This window comes from Rana temporaria, chromosome 2 (assembly GCF_905171775.1).
Source record: "Rana temporaria chromosome 2, aRanTem1.1, whole genome shotgun sequence".
In the NCBI taxonomy this organism is placed as follows: domain Eukaryota; kingdom Metazoa; phylum Chordata; class Amphibia; order Anura; family Ranidae; genus Rana; species Rana temporaria.
Genome location: NC_053490.1, coordinates 413629985 through 413645292, shown reverse-complemented (window position 1 = coordinate 413645292; position 15308 = coordinate 413629985). Strand labels below are relative to the sequence as shown.

At 43.6% G+C, this 15308-nt stretch overlaps 1 protein-coding gene and 1 pseudogene across 2 annotated transcripts in view; one reads left to right on the top strand and one right to left on the bottom strand.

The window, feature by feature from the left end:
• LOC120928329 overlaps positions 1-318 on the top strand; it is a 20339-nt pseudogene extending 20021 nt beyond the window's left edge.
• Positions 1-15308, bottom strand: part of DHRSX (dehydrogenase/reductase X-linked) — a 631492-nt gene that overhangs the window by 397794 nt on the left and 218390 nt on the right. The window lies entirely within an intron of this gene.

Below are 15308 nucleotides of genomic sequence, written 5' to 3'. Positions count from 1 at the left end.
GAAGAAGAAGAAGAAGAAGAAGAAGAAGAAGAAGAAGAAGAAGAAGAAGAAGAAGAAGAAGAAGAAGAAGAAGAAGAAGAAGAAGAAGAAGAAGAAGAAGAAGAAGAAGAAGAAGAAGAAGAAGAAGAAGAAGAAGAAGAAGAAGAAGAAGAAGAAGAAGAAGAAGAAGAAGAAGAAGAAGAAGAAGAAGAAGAAGAAGAAGAAGAAGAAGAAGAAGAAGAAGAAGAAGAAGAAGAAGAAGAAGAAGAAGAAGAAGAAGAAGAAGAAGAAGAAGAAGAAGAAGAAGAAGAAGAAGAAGAAGAAGAAGGTCTCAGCTAAATGTAACACTTTTTTGCAGAGGTTAAAATACACTGTTTAAAAAAAATGTAAGGAACACTTTGAAAACATATCAGATCTCAACGGGCAAAAATCTCATGCTGGATATCTATACTGATATGGACTGGGTAATGTGTTAGGAATGAAAGGATGGCACATAATTTGATGGAAATTAAAATTATCCGCATAGAGGGCTGAATTCAACGACACCCCAAAAATCAAAGTGAAAAAAATATGCAGCAAGCTAGTCCATTTTGCTGAAATTTCATTGCAACAACTCAAAATGGTCCTCAGTAGTTTGTATGGCCCCCAAGTGCTTGTATGCATGGCTGACAACATCGGGGCATGCTCCTAATGAGATGATGGATGGTCTCCTGGGGTATTTCCTCCCGGATCTGGACCAGAGCATCACTGCGCTCCTGAACAGACTGAGGTGCAACCTGGTGGCACCGGATGGACCGAAACATAATGTCCCAGAGGTGTTCTTTTGGATTTAGGTCAGGTGAGCGTGGGGGTCATTCATTGGTATCCATTTCTTCATCCTCCAGGAACTGGCTGCATGCTCTCGCCACATGAGGCCGGGCATTGTGGTGCACCAGGAGGAACCCAGGACCCACTGCACCAGCGTAGGGTCTGACAATGGGTCCAAGGATTTCATCCTGATACCCAATGGCAGTCAGGGTGCCATTGTGTAGCCTGTAGAGGTCTGTGTGTCCCTCCATGGATATGCCTCCCCAGACCTTAACTGACCCACCACCAAACCGGTCATGCTGCACGATGTTACAGGCAGCATAAAGTTCTCCGTGGCTTCTCCAGACCCTTTCATGTTTGTCACATATGCTCAGGGTGAACCTGCTCTCATATGTGAAAAGCATGGGGCACCAGTGGCGGACCTGCCAATTCTGGTGTTCAATGGAAAATGCCAGTCGAGCTCCACAATGTCCGTCAGTGAGCAGAGAGCACGCTAGAGGACGTTGGGCCCTCAGGTCACCCCCATGAAGTCTGTTTCTGATTTTTTGGTCAGAGACATTCACACCAGTGGCCTGCTGAAGGTCATTTTGTAGGGCTCTGGCAGTGCTCATCTTGTTCCTCCTTGCACAAAGGAGCATATACCTGTCCTACTGATGGATTAAGGACCTTCTACAGCTCTGTCCAGCTCTCCTAGAGTAACTGCCTGTCTCCTGGAATCTCCTCCATGCTCTTGACACTGTGCTGGGAGACAGGTCAAACCTTCTGGCAATGACAAGTATTGATGTGCCATACCGGAGGAGTTGGACTGCCTGTGCAACCTTTATAGGGTCCAAGTATCGCCTCGTGCTACCAGTAGTGACACTGACCCTAGCCAAATGCAAAACTAGTGAAAAACAGTCAGAAAAGATGAGTAGGGAAAAAATGTCAGACACCTCCACCTGAAAAAACATTCCTGTTTTGGAGGTCGTCTCATTGTTGCCCATCTAGTGCACCTGTAGTTAATTTCAATTAACAGCAAAGCATCTGAAACTGATTAACAACCCCCTCTGTATACACCCCTCCCCCTCTGCTACTTAACTGACCAGATCAATATCCCAGAAGTTCTGATTTAAAAGTGTTCCTTTAATTTTTTTTGAGCAGTGTATAAATGCAATTGAATTTGATCAGGCAGTAGTTTATTATGTCAATAGACCCATTAACCACTCCCCGCCCAGTCAATAGTAAATTGACGTCCGGGAAGTGGTTCTGAAATCCTGACTGGACGTCTATTGACGACCTGCAGGATAACATGCCTGGGCGGTGATCGGTGATGCGGGGTGTCAGTCTGACACCCTGCATCTCCGATCTCGGTAAAGAGCCTCCGGCGGAGGCTCTTTACCACGTGATCAGCCGTGTCCAATCACGGCTGATCACGATGTAAACAGGAAGAGCCGTTGATCTGCTCTTCCTCACTCGCGTCTGAAAGACGCGAGTAGAGGAGAGCCGTTCGGCGGCTCTGCTGACAGGGGGGTTCGCACTAATTGTTTATCAGCGCAGCCCCCCCCTCGGATGCCCACACTGGGCCACCAGGGAAGGGGGCAACATGTGGATGGCCAGGTACATCCCCCATGGCCATCCACATGTAAAAAAAAAAAAAATACAATAGATGCCAATCAGTGCCCACAAATGGGCACTGACTGGCAACATGGGCACTGTCAAAAATTTGTAAATAAATAAGTGATGTCCAGCAATGCCATCAGTGCCACCCCTCAGTGTCCATCAGTGCCACCTCTCAGTGCCCATCCATGCCCAGTACCCACCTATCAGTGCCCATCTGTGCCACCCATAAGTACCCATCAGTGCCACCCATAAGTGCCGCCCATGAGTGCCCATCAGTGCCGCCTATGAGTGCCCATCAGTGCCCATCAGTGCCGCATACCAGCGTCGCCTATCAGTGCCCATCAGTGCCGCCTATCAGTGCCATCTCATCAGTGCCCATGAGTGTCACCATATCCGTGCCCCTAATTGAAGAAGAAAACGTACTTATTTACAAAGAAAATTACAGAAAAAAATAAAAACTTACATTTTCTGTCTTTTTTAGCTGTTGTGCAAAAAATAAAAACCGCAGAGGTGATCAAATACCACCAAAAGAAAGCTCTATTTGTGGGAACAAAATTATAAAAAAATAGTTTAGGTACAGTGTAGCATGACCGCGCAATTGTCATTCAAAGTGCAACAGCGCTGAAAGCTGAAAATTGGCCTGGGCAGGAAGGTGCGTAAGTGCCTGGTATGGAAGTGGTTAAACATGTCCTCCCACAGGACCTGTTAGGGTATAAAGTGTTGTTTTCTCAAATTTACTAAATTATTGTAAATTATTGAATTTGTTTAAATTATTGTTAAAATAGCAAAAGTGTGCCCGTTCCAATGCTGGGGATATTACAAGCAATGCTAAGGAAGTGTCTTAGCAGGGATTACGTGAAGGAGACAAGTACATAGAGTACAAGAGTGGGTAGTATCTGCAGGGGAGCCAATGTTTGATGGCTTGACGATTGTCTTTCAAAAGTACTTCAAAGTTTCATTTGCTTTTAAGTTTTGTATATTTTTTTTTTTTCAGTTTTCTTGAGTATATATGAACCCACTTGTTGACTTATTCACTACTTCTGCTGGAAGTCTATTCCAAGCTTCAACTATCCTTTCGGTAAAATAATACTTTCTAAGATTAGTTTGGAAATTTGATCCTGCCAGTTTAAAGTCATGTCCCAGTGTACTTGATTTTGGTTTTATCTTGAAAAGACTGCCATCCTGAACCCTATTCATCCACTTGATGAAATAAAAGGTTTCAATCATGTCTCCCCTTCCCCTTCTTTCCTCCAGACTGCATGTATTAAGCTCCTGAATTCTCTCCTGCTATGTTTTATCCCTCATGCCGCATACACACGACCGTTTTTCGGGTTGTAAAAAATTTAGTTTTTTTTATGTCATTAAAAACAATCAGGTTAGGGCTCCAGAGAATTTTTCACGATGTAAAAAATGGCCATTCAAAATTTCGAACATGTTCTAATTTTTCACAACGTTTTTAACGTTGTAAAAAATGGTCGTGTGTGGGCTTTAACGATGTGAAAAAAACGTGCATGCTCAGAAGCAAGTTATGAAACGGGAGTGCTCGTTCTGGTAAAACTAGCATTCGTAATGGAGTAAGCACATTCATCACGCTGTAACAGACTGAAAAGCACAAATCGTCTTTTACTAACACAAAATCAGCAAAAGCAGCCCAAAGGGTGGCGCCATCCAAATGGAACTTCCCCTTTATAGTGCCGTCGTATGTGTTGTATGTCACCGCGCTTTGCTAGAGCATTTTTTTTTCCACCATGCAATGGAGATTAACAAAGGCAAACCTGTTGAGGTCCAGCCCGTGAGACAAGCATGGCTCCTTACACACATACCATAGAGACGCAAGTGTAGACAAGGGGCAGGGTATGTGTTATTTGCGACATTAGCAGGTGGAAATAAAGGGTAAAAACCAGAAAAAAAAAAGAAAAAAACAAATACAGCCAACACATCTAAGGATCGGTACAATTTAGTAGATTCATTTTTGGGGGGGTTTAGATAATCTTTAATATTGGAAAAACACTGCAGTTTGCATTCACTTTGCCAAGATCTAGCACAAAGAAAAGCACATGGCAGAACTAATCTTCAGTGAGCAATTTGACTGAGTGAAAAAAAATTCAGAGCACAAGGATTAAAGATGTCTATAATGTGGCAGATCATTCATCGGTGATAACAGAAGATCTGAAAACTGCCCATTCTCTTAACAGCTGCTGAAGCTGCTCTACTCCTAATTCAAATAGTTATTTTTCTTAAAAGCCATTATAGACAGGCAGTGGGGAGATTTTTGAATGCGCTGTAACGTTGTGATTTTTTTTTTTTTTACACATCATACTCAGTCTACAAAAAGGAAAAACATTTGCTTAATGCTGCAACTTTTATGTAATTTTTGTTTTACTCCATTGTAGAGCTGCACGATTAATTGTTAAGAATCGAGATCGTGATTCTTCCCTCTCACAATCATAACAAAGCATTTTCCCAATTCTATGCACAGTTCTCTGCTGAAGCCGACATCTGTCAAAAAAAAAAACCTGCCAAGTTTCACAACATTTCACAGCCGTTATGCTAACTATAAACATTGGAATGTTTTGTTCTATAGATTAAATGAATGAACTTTGGTCTGTAAATGAGGGACGTTTAACCACTTAAAGGAGTTGTAAAGGGAAAAAAAATTTTTGCTGAAATTACTGTTTACAGGGTATAGAGACATAATAGTTAACTGATTCCTTTTAAAAAGGATTAAAAATTGATAAAAATCAATCATATAATGTACCTACAGTTTCAGTTTCGTTTTTGCATGCCGTTTCCTGGTTCTGTGATGTACAGAGACTCAGATCCAATACAGGGCAGTGATGGTTTGGAAAACGAAACTGATTGGTGTTGAGGGGTTTTAGACACACAGTAATCACACCTATTTGATTAGTGACCGCAGAGAGAAAGCTCCCATGACTTTTTTCATCAGGAAACAGACAACCAGGAAGTGTTCAGAACAGAGAAGAATTACAGCAACATCAGAGCAAAAACGAACAACGAGGACATGAAACCAGGACTGCAGTAAGGTAAAGGAAGCTATTTAGCTAAAAAAAAAATCCTTTAGTGACCCTTTAAAGACTAAATCTTTTTCTGACACTTGTTGGTTTCAAGTTAAAATCATTATTTTTTGCTAGAAACATACTTAGAAGCCCCATATTGTTGCAATATTTTATGTCACACTGTATTTGCGGAGCGTTTTTTCAAATGTAATTGGGAAAAAAAATACACTTTAATGAATTAAAAAAAAAAAAAACTAAAAACTGTAAAGTTTACAATAAAGTAAATGTGGAAAAATGAGGATAAGAAATAAAAAAAACGCACCAAACCACTTTCTTGCATTATATGGAAAAATATGATGATATAAAGATGCCACTATAATAAGTCAAATGTAATAAATATACTGAAAAAGGGATTCCAGTATTAGCGGCGCTAAAGAGTCAAATATATAAATGTCTTTAGAAATGAACATCCAAAATTATCATATAGTCCAATCTTATGTAAAAGTTAAATTGGTTGTTCTGTTCACACATGATCTGTGTCCTGTGTTCCAGCCGTCACCACACCTCGTGTGTCTTAACCCCCTAAGGTAATACACTCACCAGATGAAAGGTGGATATAAGCCCATAGGAAAAATCCTTTCTTGGAACAGGTCTATCCATCTATGTGTCACTCATGACAAGAGGAATGCAAGTACACATAGCATAATTCCATAAACACTATAAATGTATTTAATAAAAAGAGAGGTAACCCCCCTATAATTGCACTGACAAATGCTAAACATAGGCGTTTCAATAAATAATTCTGTCGGAAACAATCTCCGCTCTCACCACTAGATGGATCACTTCATAAGGCGGCATACCCGGGTTGAGCTGATTGTTGATCAAAGTTGGCCCAATTTTTTGGTATAATGTGAAAGATGATGTTACGCTGTGAGATCTTTATTCTAAGCAAAAAAACTGTGATTCTCATTTTTCAAAAACTCCTGCAGCTCTACTCTATTGTGGAAAATGGCTGACCATAATTCCATAGTTTACTGTGGATGAAGCCATTTTTGTATAAAATTAGGTAAGGAGACTTTAGGACTAAAGGTTCTTTATGCCTAGTGGACCAAACAACTTTTTATATATCACCTATGTGCCAACTTATTTGTCCAAAAATGTTGTTGTTACCAATAATACTGAAATTTGTATTTTTGGGACAAACAAGCCAGTGGCTGAGAGCGCTGACCAGAGTGTTCTGGCGGAGGGGGGCGCTCCCCTGTCAGAACACATAAGAACAGCAGTGGAGATCAATGTACTAACATTGGATTGTTAGTACAGCAGCTCCGACCTGAGCTGTCAGTTTTTTTTTCCTTTCAGCCTGCTGGGTTGAATGCAAAAAAAACTAGCATTGTGTACTAGGCTTTAGAATAACAGGGAGGTTAAGTCTCCATCAATGAAGATGTAATATCTCACCCCCATTGTGTTTAGCTGGTTAGTGGGCATGGGGGAAGAGGAAGGGAGTGGGCAGTCATTTACCACTCTGTATACAACCACATGTGTGACTCAGATGTGATAGGGAAGAAATGCTCAGGGTAGAAATACACTGAAAACTGAGCATGTGCACGATCTGCCAACACTGCTCTGCATAATCTCTAACTACACTGGAGACATGGACAGGAGGGGGGAGACAGAGAACAGCAGGAGCAACTAGTTTTTTTTTGCAGAATACAGAAAACAAATCTCATATTGACTATGAACAGCATGGAATACAGCATTTGTTGATAGTTTTTAATAATATACTGTTATATACACTTTTTTTATTTTTTTTTAATAATGGGAACACTTGTTCAAGTCTTGAAGGTCATCTGTGTCAAAGAAAGGTTTGGCTTTACAAAAAATGAGAATAATATAATGGCTGCGATTACTGGCCTTCTAGAAGAATAAGAATACTAATTGTTTATCTGTGCTGTCAACATTTTTTTATGGAAGAAGCATGTAATTTTTTGTTTTTTTATTCTATATTTGTATCTGACAGCTACGGTACTAAACAGAGGTACACTGTCATCATCAGGCTGCAATGTCATCTGTAGGCTGTCAGCTGTCCAACGGGGTCGAGCCTTAAAAAGGTAAGATGCTAACAATGGAGACTCTCTCGTTCATGTTTATGCACATAGGTGATCTGTAGGGAGATAGAAGCGCCTTTGGGCAGGTCGCATCTCAATATGTGACTTCATTTAAAAGCGCAGTAACTGTTTGTTACAACTATCAGTGTTGAATATATTACCTGATGTAATGGTGCTGGTAGCATGTTGCGCCTCTGTAAAAAACAAAGCCTAATTCTGACAAAGACAATCAAAACACAAGATTAACTGTTAATTAGGAATTTGTTTAACAAGCTTATAAAACATGGTTCTGTAACAAGTAATTGTATGTTGTGTCATTGAATTGTTTAATGATTATGTAAGTACAGTGTTAGCATGCTGATATAGACTCAATAACTAAAGCCAGGCATTTTCTTGTATCTACACAATGGTTTGGGCAAAGGTTTTCTTTACAGAAGGCAGCATTTTATGGGGTTGAGTAGGTTTACCTGGTATACATCGTACTTGGCTAATTAAAATCCCATGTATCAGTTCAAAGGATTTTGCTTTTTAAGACCACTACATCTGTGTAGAATGTGACAACAGTGGGCCAGATTCAGAAAAGAGATACGACGGCGTATCTCCTGATACGCCGTCGTATCTCCGAGTGGGGTCAGTCGTATCTATGCGCCTGATTCAGAGAATCAGTTACGCATAGATATCCCTAAGATCCGACAGGTGTAAGTGTCTTACACCGTCGTATCTTAGGCTGCAATTTCTGGCTGGCCGCTAGGTGGCGGGGAATTCGAGGAATATGCAAATTACTATTTACGTTTAATTCAGAAATGAACGACCGCCCGGCGCTTTTTTTTTACGTCGTTTGCGTTCGGCTTTTTCCGGCGTAAAGTTACCCCTGCTATATGAGGGGTATGTGCGGCGTTTCCTATGTTAAGTATGGCCGTCGTTCCCGCGCCGAGTTTTGAAATTTTTATGTCGTTTGCGTAAATCATTCGCAAATACGGCTGGACGTAATTTACGTTCACGTCGAAAGCAATGACGTTTTGCGGCGGATTTTCGAGCATGCACACTGGGATGTTTTCACGAACGGCGCATGCGCCGTTAAAAAAAAACGTAAAATACGCGGGGTCAAGCCAAATTTAAATAAAACACGCCCCCAACATCCCCATTTGAATTACGCGGCCTTACGCCACAACACATACGTTACGCCGCCGTAACTATGGGTGCAAGTTCTTTCTGAATACAGAACTTGCGCCCAAAGTTACAGCGGCGTAATGGAGATACGTTACGCCAGCAGAAAGATCCGCCTGATCTTTCTGAATCTGGCCCAGTATGTCCATCAATGGGTTTGTCACAGCAATTTATTATTATTTTGCTCCAAGATGTTGTACCTTCTGTCCTCAGCACCTGATGGGACACCAACCAGTCCCTCATCCAGGCATCACCTGAGTCTGAGTAACTCTTTCTGTTCCGGCCCCCTGTATTTAGAATATCTGATGCCAACTATTACTTATCTCAGTCATAGATAATTAATCATAGATAAATAATCATAGATCCATAGAAAATTATGTGCCATTCAATATCAAATTTATGTCTTAAATTAAATTATTTTCTCTTTATAGTTACTATTCTGCCTTTAACTTCTGTTACAGCAATTTTTCATTACCCAAGACCTCCATGCCAACCTGATCAGTGTGGCAATAAGCAGATTTTATGGTCAAATAATCAACCGCAATTTATATTCACGAATATGATTTATTGTATGCAGGTAGAAAGAATCAGGTAGCTGTATAGATGATAGCTCAGTGGAATAGAAGAAACAGGAACTAACACTATAGAAGGAGGAAATTACATCACAGACGAGACGTAAAGGGGTTGATTTACTAAAGCTGAAGAGTGACAAATTAAAGGGGTTGTAAAGGTTTGTTTTTTATTTTCTAAATAGGTTACTTTAAGCTAGAGCATTGTTGGTTCACTTACCTTTTCCTTCAATTTCCCTTCTAGATGTTTTTTTTCTTTGTTTTCTTTGTCTTTGTTCTCACTTCCTGTTCCTCCTCAGTAAGGTGTTCAGTAAGCTGTTCTAAATGGCTTTCCACCGCTCGGATGATGGTGGAAAGCTTACTGAAGAGAAACAGGAAGTGAGAAATTAGAAGGGAAATCAAAGGAAAAGGTAAGTGAACCAACAATGCACTAGCTTAAAGGAACCAATTTAGAAAATAAAAGACAGACCTTTACAACCCCTTTAAGCTTTAACAAAAAAGCCTGCAAGCCGATTGGTTTATATAGCAATCTGTACCAGGTTTTGCACTCTCCAGTTTTAGTACATCAACCCCTTAGTGTACCTAAACACATTGGACAAAAAGTGGCAGCATAACAGTAGACCAAATTAAACTATATACACAATAAACACAAATGTAAATAAATTGACTGATGAAGGCAGCACAGTGACTATAAATTATAGAACAATGACTGTGGTAATGGCAGCACCTTTGCAACCCCAGAATTATATTTCATAATATCAACGTACATTGATGCTTGGTTCACACTTATGCGAATTGCATACGGGTTTCCCGGCATCCAATTCGCTTAGTAGGAGATTGTGACCGTCTCTCTCTGGAGCCGGTTCACACATCTCAGCAGCGGCTACAGTGCGAATTGCACAGGAGCCCTGTGCTAGTTTTGGTCCATTTTTCAGCTCAAAATTCGAGCTGAAATTGGACCTGAAACGGTGAATGGAGATGCAGTGGACTTCTGCTGTGAGCCGCTGCGTGTTCTAGTACGAACCCAGCCTAAATTTGGTCTTTAACCAGGGCTAGATTTTAATTTGGATATTGCCAATGGTGACTTCCTGAATAATCAAAGTCGGCTCCCCACTGTGCATGGGCAGAATTACGTGGTGCTGTGGAACTGGTCCTGTAGCCTCCTGGGACATGTGACATATCCCAGGAGCCTACAGGCATGTCCTGTGGGCAGAGGGTGGGCCAAAGTGGGTATCATCCTTGCTTATATGAGAACTGAGGAAATAAGATTGGGTGCCAATCCTTGTGCACTGGTCCAATTCATTTGAGGGAGGGGGGATTTTGGTGTGGGAATGGCTTTTAGGGGTTGGGCTTGGCCCCTTATTTCTAGTTAAGCGAACTCTTAAGGCACCAGCATACCAAAACATTTTGGACAATTTTATGCTCTTAACTTTGTGGGAACAGTTTGGGGATGTGGACATGACTGCGCACAAGTGTACAAGCAAGGTCCATAAAGACATGAATGAGCGAGTTTGGGGTGGAGAAACTTGACTGGCCTTCACATAGTCCTGACCTCAACCTGATAGAACACCTTTGGGATGAATTAAAGCAGAGACTGCAAGCCAGGCCTTCTAGTCCAACATCAGTGCCTGACCTCACAAATGCACTTCTGGAAGGATGGTCAAACATTCCCATAGACACACTCCTAAACCTTGTGGACAGCTTTCTCAAAAGAGTTGAAGCTGTTATAGCTGCAAAGGGTGGGCCAACTCAGTATTGAACCCTACAGACTAGACTGGGATGCCATTAAATTCATGTGCGTGTAAAGGCAGGCGTTCCAATACTTTTGGTAATATAGTGTATATTCACAATAAGCACATTGCTCTTTAAGTGATAGTGGCACTCCTTACATAAGCATATAATAGATTTGAATATTAAGTTGACTTGTATTCATTTTACTCCCTCCTTAGGTACTCCCTTTGGTTATAAGATATATTGTAAACATGGTTCTGTTTATGGTCATCACAGAGTAAGTGTGTTCAGGGCAAAATGCCATTTCCAATCCCTGAGCGGATGTCTTCACACTGGTAACAGCAGTTTCTATGTAATGTACAGTCATGGCCGAAATTGTTGGCACACCAGAAATGTATCCAGAAAAGCAAGTATTTCTTACAGAAAAGTATTGCGGTACCACATGTTTTGCTATACACATGTTTATTCCCTTTTTGTATATTGGAACAAAACAAAAAAAAGGAGGAAAAAAAGCAAATTGGACATAATGTCACACAAAACTCCAAAAATGGGCTGGTCAAAATTCTTGGCACCCTTTCAAAATTGTGGATAAATAAGATTGTTTCAAGCATGTGATACTCCTTTAAACTCACCTGGGGCAAGTAACAGATGTGGGCAACATAAAAATCACACTTGAAACCAGATAAAAAGGAGAGAAGTTTACTTAGTCTTTGCATTGTGTGTCTGTGTGTGCCACACTAAGCATGGACAACAGAAAGAGAAGAGAACTGTCTGAGTACTTGAGAACCAAAATTGTGGAAAAATATCAACAATCTCAAGGTTTCAAGTCCATCTCCAGAGATCTAGATTTGCCTTTGTCCATAGTGCGCAACATTATCAAGAAGTTTGCAATCCAGGGGACGTGGCTTGCTAAGGAGCCGGATGGCAGCATAGATCCAGAGCTCCTGCTATACCGGGAATAAAGCGGCACATACCGGTGATCTTTCTCACCCGTTCCTTCAGGCGATCTGGCCCTGGGACAGCCTGCAATCATGTCCAGGAAGAGGAAGGAACTGAGGAAGCCGCAGCGGTTGACAGACTTCTCACCGCAGCAGCATGGAGGTAGGCAAGATGGCGCCGGGTCATCATCCACCCCTGTAGCCAGGCCGCAAGGCAACTCTTCTGTGTCGGGCAGGATGGCTCGGGACAAAGGCTCCCATGACAGCCCACGGTCTCTCTCTCCCTCTCCTGCCTCTGGCAGCCCGGCCAAAGCAAAATTCAGGATGGATAGTGGGAGATCTGTCCATGCTGCAAGCCCTGTCACTGACTCTGGGGATGACACACGTGAGCTCCCTGACTCTATTGAATCCTTCCCCACAGCTCACCAACCTGTGATGGACACTGTTCTGAAGGATATGCTATTGTCCCTGCGCAGTTCACTGCAGTCTGACATGATGCAATGTATGCACAAATTCCATTACGACATACAGGCGGTGGAGGCCAGAGTGGAACACATTGAGCATAAAATGGGGGAGTATGCCACCACCATTAATGATCTGGTAGATTCTAACGAGGAGAGAGAGTGGGATTCAGAGTGGATAAAGGCTAAGCTCGCAGACATTGAGGACAGAAGCAGCAGAAATAATTTGAAAATTAGAGGGGTCCCTGAATCTGTCCAGCAGTCGGACTTGCGCACTTTTGCCTCATTCTTGTTCAGGTCGCTCCTCCCTGACCTCTCTGACATAGAGATCACTATTGACAGGATGCATTGGTTGCCTAAACCGTCCTACCTGCCCGAGCAGGTGCCCAGAGACATAATCCTCCGTCTCCATTTCTATCACGCAAAAGAGCAGTTGATGGCGGCAATGCACAAAAAAGAGCAAGTTCCCTCAAAATACCAAAACCTTCAGTTTTTTGCTGACCTGTCCCAATACACCTTGCAAAGAAGGAAAAACTTAAAACACCATCACAAAGGTTCTCAGAAACCACAATATTGTATACAGGTGGGGTTATCCTACTAAATTGTCTATCACGAGGGATGGCCGCACGCACATTGTTGAGTGGCTGGAAAATGGCATCTCTCTGCTAGAGGAATGGAAGATGCTTCCTGAGGACACAGTTGCCCAAAACACCACCAGACCTGGGAAACAGCATGAGCCTGAGTGGAAAAAAGTCACCAATAAAAATGCCAAATCACATAATTAAACCCGGAATGGCATCGTACCTATTACTATTCCCTGAAAGGCGGATAGGAGAGCCTATAGGCTTGGACTTACCCCTTTCCTAACTGGAGCAGCTTACTGCTGGATACGGGTACTCTGTTTTCAAGTGTTAATCTCAAGGGCCAATCCTTGATTTTGTTGGTACTATGCCAGTTATATGGTTGTTCAATTTTTCTCTCTGTTTTTGTGTTCCTATATTCCGGTCTCCTCGTTCCTGAATGTTGTTTCAGCCTTGCACTCAGCACCTATCCATGGAAAAGATCTTTTCACACAGCATCCGAAGTAGGAATCGGTCTACTTGGGCCTTTCACGGTAACTTGGATGATCTCCTCACCCTCAACCAACAGTGAGTACATCGCAAAGTACCTTCTGACACATGGTGTTCACTACACGTCTTTGCCTCAATTATGCCATCACTCTGTGCATCTTCATCAAACACACAGATACCTCCAAAATGGGTTTGAAAATTCTTTCTATTAACCATCCAGTTAAGAGAAAGTCTATGTGGAAGGAAGCTCTATCCAACAAAGCAGACATCGTTTGTGTCCAGGAAACACACTTTTCTGCCTCATCCCCTCCCATAAAAGCTTTCCCCATGTTTTCTCGGCTAATGCTCATAACAAAACAAAACAAAAGGGGTCCTTACAGCTGTAGGAGATACGGTGGCATTTACGCTCCATGAGGTTGTGCCAGATCCCAGGGGGCGTTACCTCATCCTAGTGTGTGACCTCAATTCCACCACATACACTGTTGTAAATGTCTACTCTCCATGGGCGTGGCCAAGATGGCGACTTGAGCGGGCGTGTGCTAGAGGAGCTCCGCTCTTCGGGACCTAATTCCCCGCTAACCCGCAGGATCCACCTCTACTTTTCACCCTGACCGACACCGGGGGCTCTCGCGTATGCGTAAGGGCAAGTCCGGCCCTGGACGAAAAGGAGGCGCCACGACCAAATCGAGTCCCCTGCCGAGGCCGCCGCTGACTCCTGTAGGCCGCGCGCACATGGCGTCCCAGACGCCGCCTTCCCCGGCGAATGCATCGGAGGAGGACCGCTTCCAGGCTCTTATGCTGACAATCCAGGGATGTCAGACCACCCTTACGGGTAAGATCGACACCGTACAGCTGGATCTCGGGCTCCTTCGGAGGGACCTTGATGACATACGGGAGCGGCTGGGGGAGGCTGAGCGGCGGGTTGGAGACGCGGAGGATTCCATCCGGGACCAGCGGGCCTCCATACACACCCTGCAGGTGAGAGTGAAGGCCCTGGAGTCACGGGCAGAAGATAGTGAGAACCGTAGCAGGAGGAATAACCTTAGGGTTTTCGGTCTCCTGGAGGGGGCTGAGGGCCAAGACCCGACGCAGTTTACTGAAACCCTGCTCCGGAACCTACTGCCGCAGGCCCAATTCTCCCCGCACTTCGTGGTGGAGAGGGCCCATAGGATGCCGCCGGGCCGTGCCATACCTGGGCCCCCCCCCGCGCACGTTTATTTTTTGCCTGCTCAACTTCCGTGACAGGGATCTGGCTTTGAGGGAGGCCAGACGAGTGGGGGAGCTCCGCTTTGACAACACGCGGCTTATGATGTTCCCTGACTATTCTCTGGACACCCAAAGGCTACGCAGGACATTCGATCATGTCAAGGGATTGCTCCGCGCCAAGGGCCTGAAGTACAGCATGCTGTTCCCAGCGCGCCTGAGGGTCATCGATGGCGAATCTACCCGCTACTTCACATCACCGGAAGATGCCTCACACTGGTTGGACACTCTGCCCAGGCATCGGTAACTATATTGCTTGCTGTTTTGCCCCCCCCCCCCCCGGCTCCATGTATATTTCCCCCTTTTCTATTTTCTGAGTGGCTGCACCTGAACGTTGCTCCCTTTGCCAAGAGCCACATGGATGGGAGGGCAGGACTGTGCCTCTATGTTGATGGAGTATTTGGCCCCCTGCCCCCGCCATTCCTTTCCCCTTCGCTTTTTCTGCTTGTCCCGCCTGGTGACCCGACACAAACGCTACACATGGACGCCGTCTGGCACTTTCTGTGGCTCACCAGCTTGACTCCAGGTTTCCTAGGGGTACACCTGAGGATGGGGGACATGGGGGTGGCTCGGGAACGAGTGTTGGCTGATGCATGGGGGGC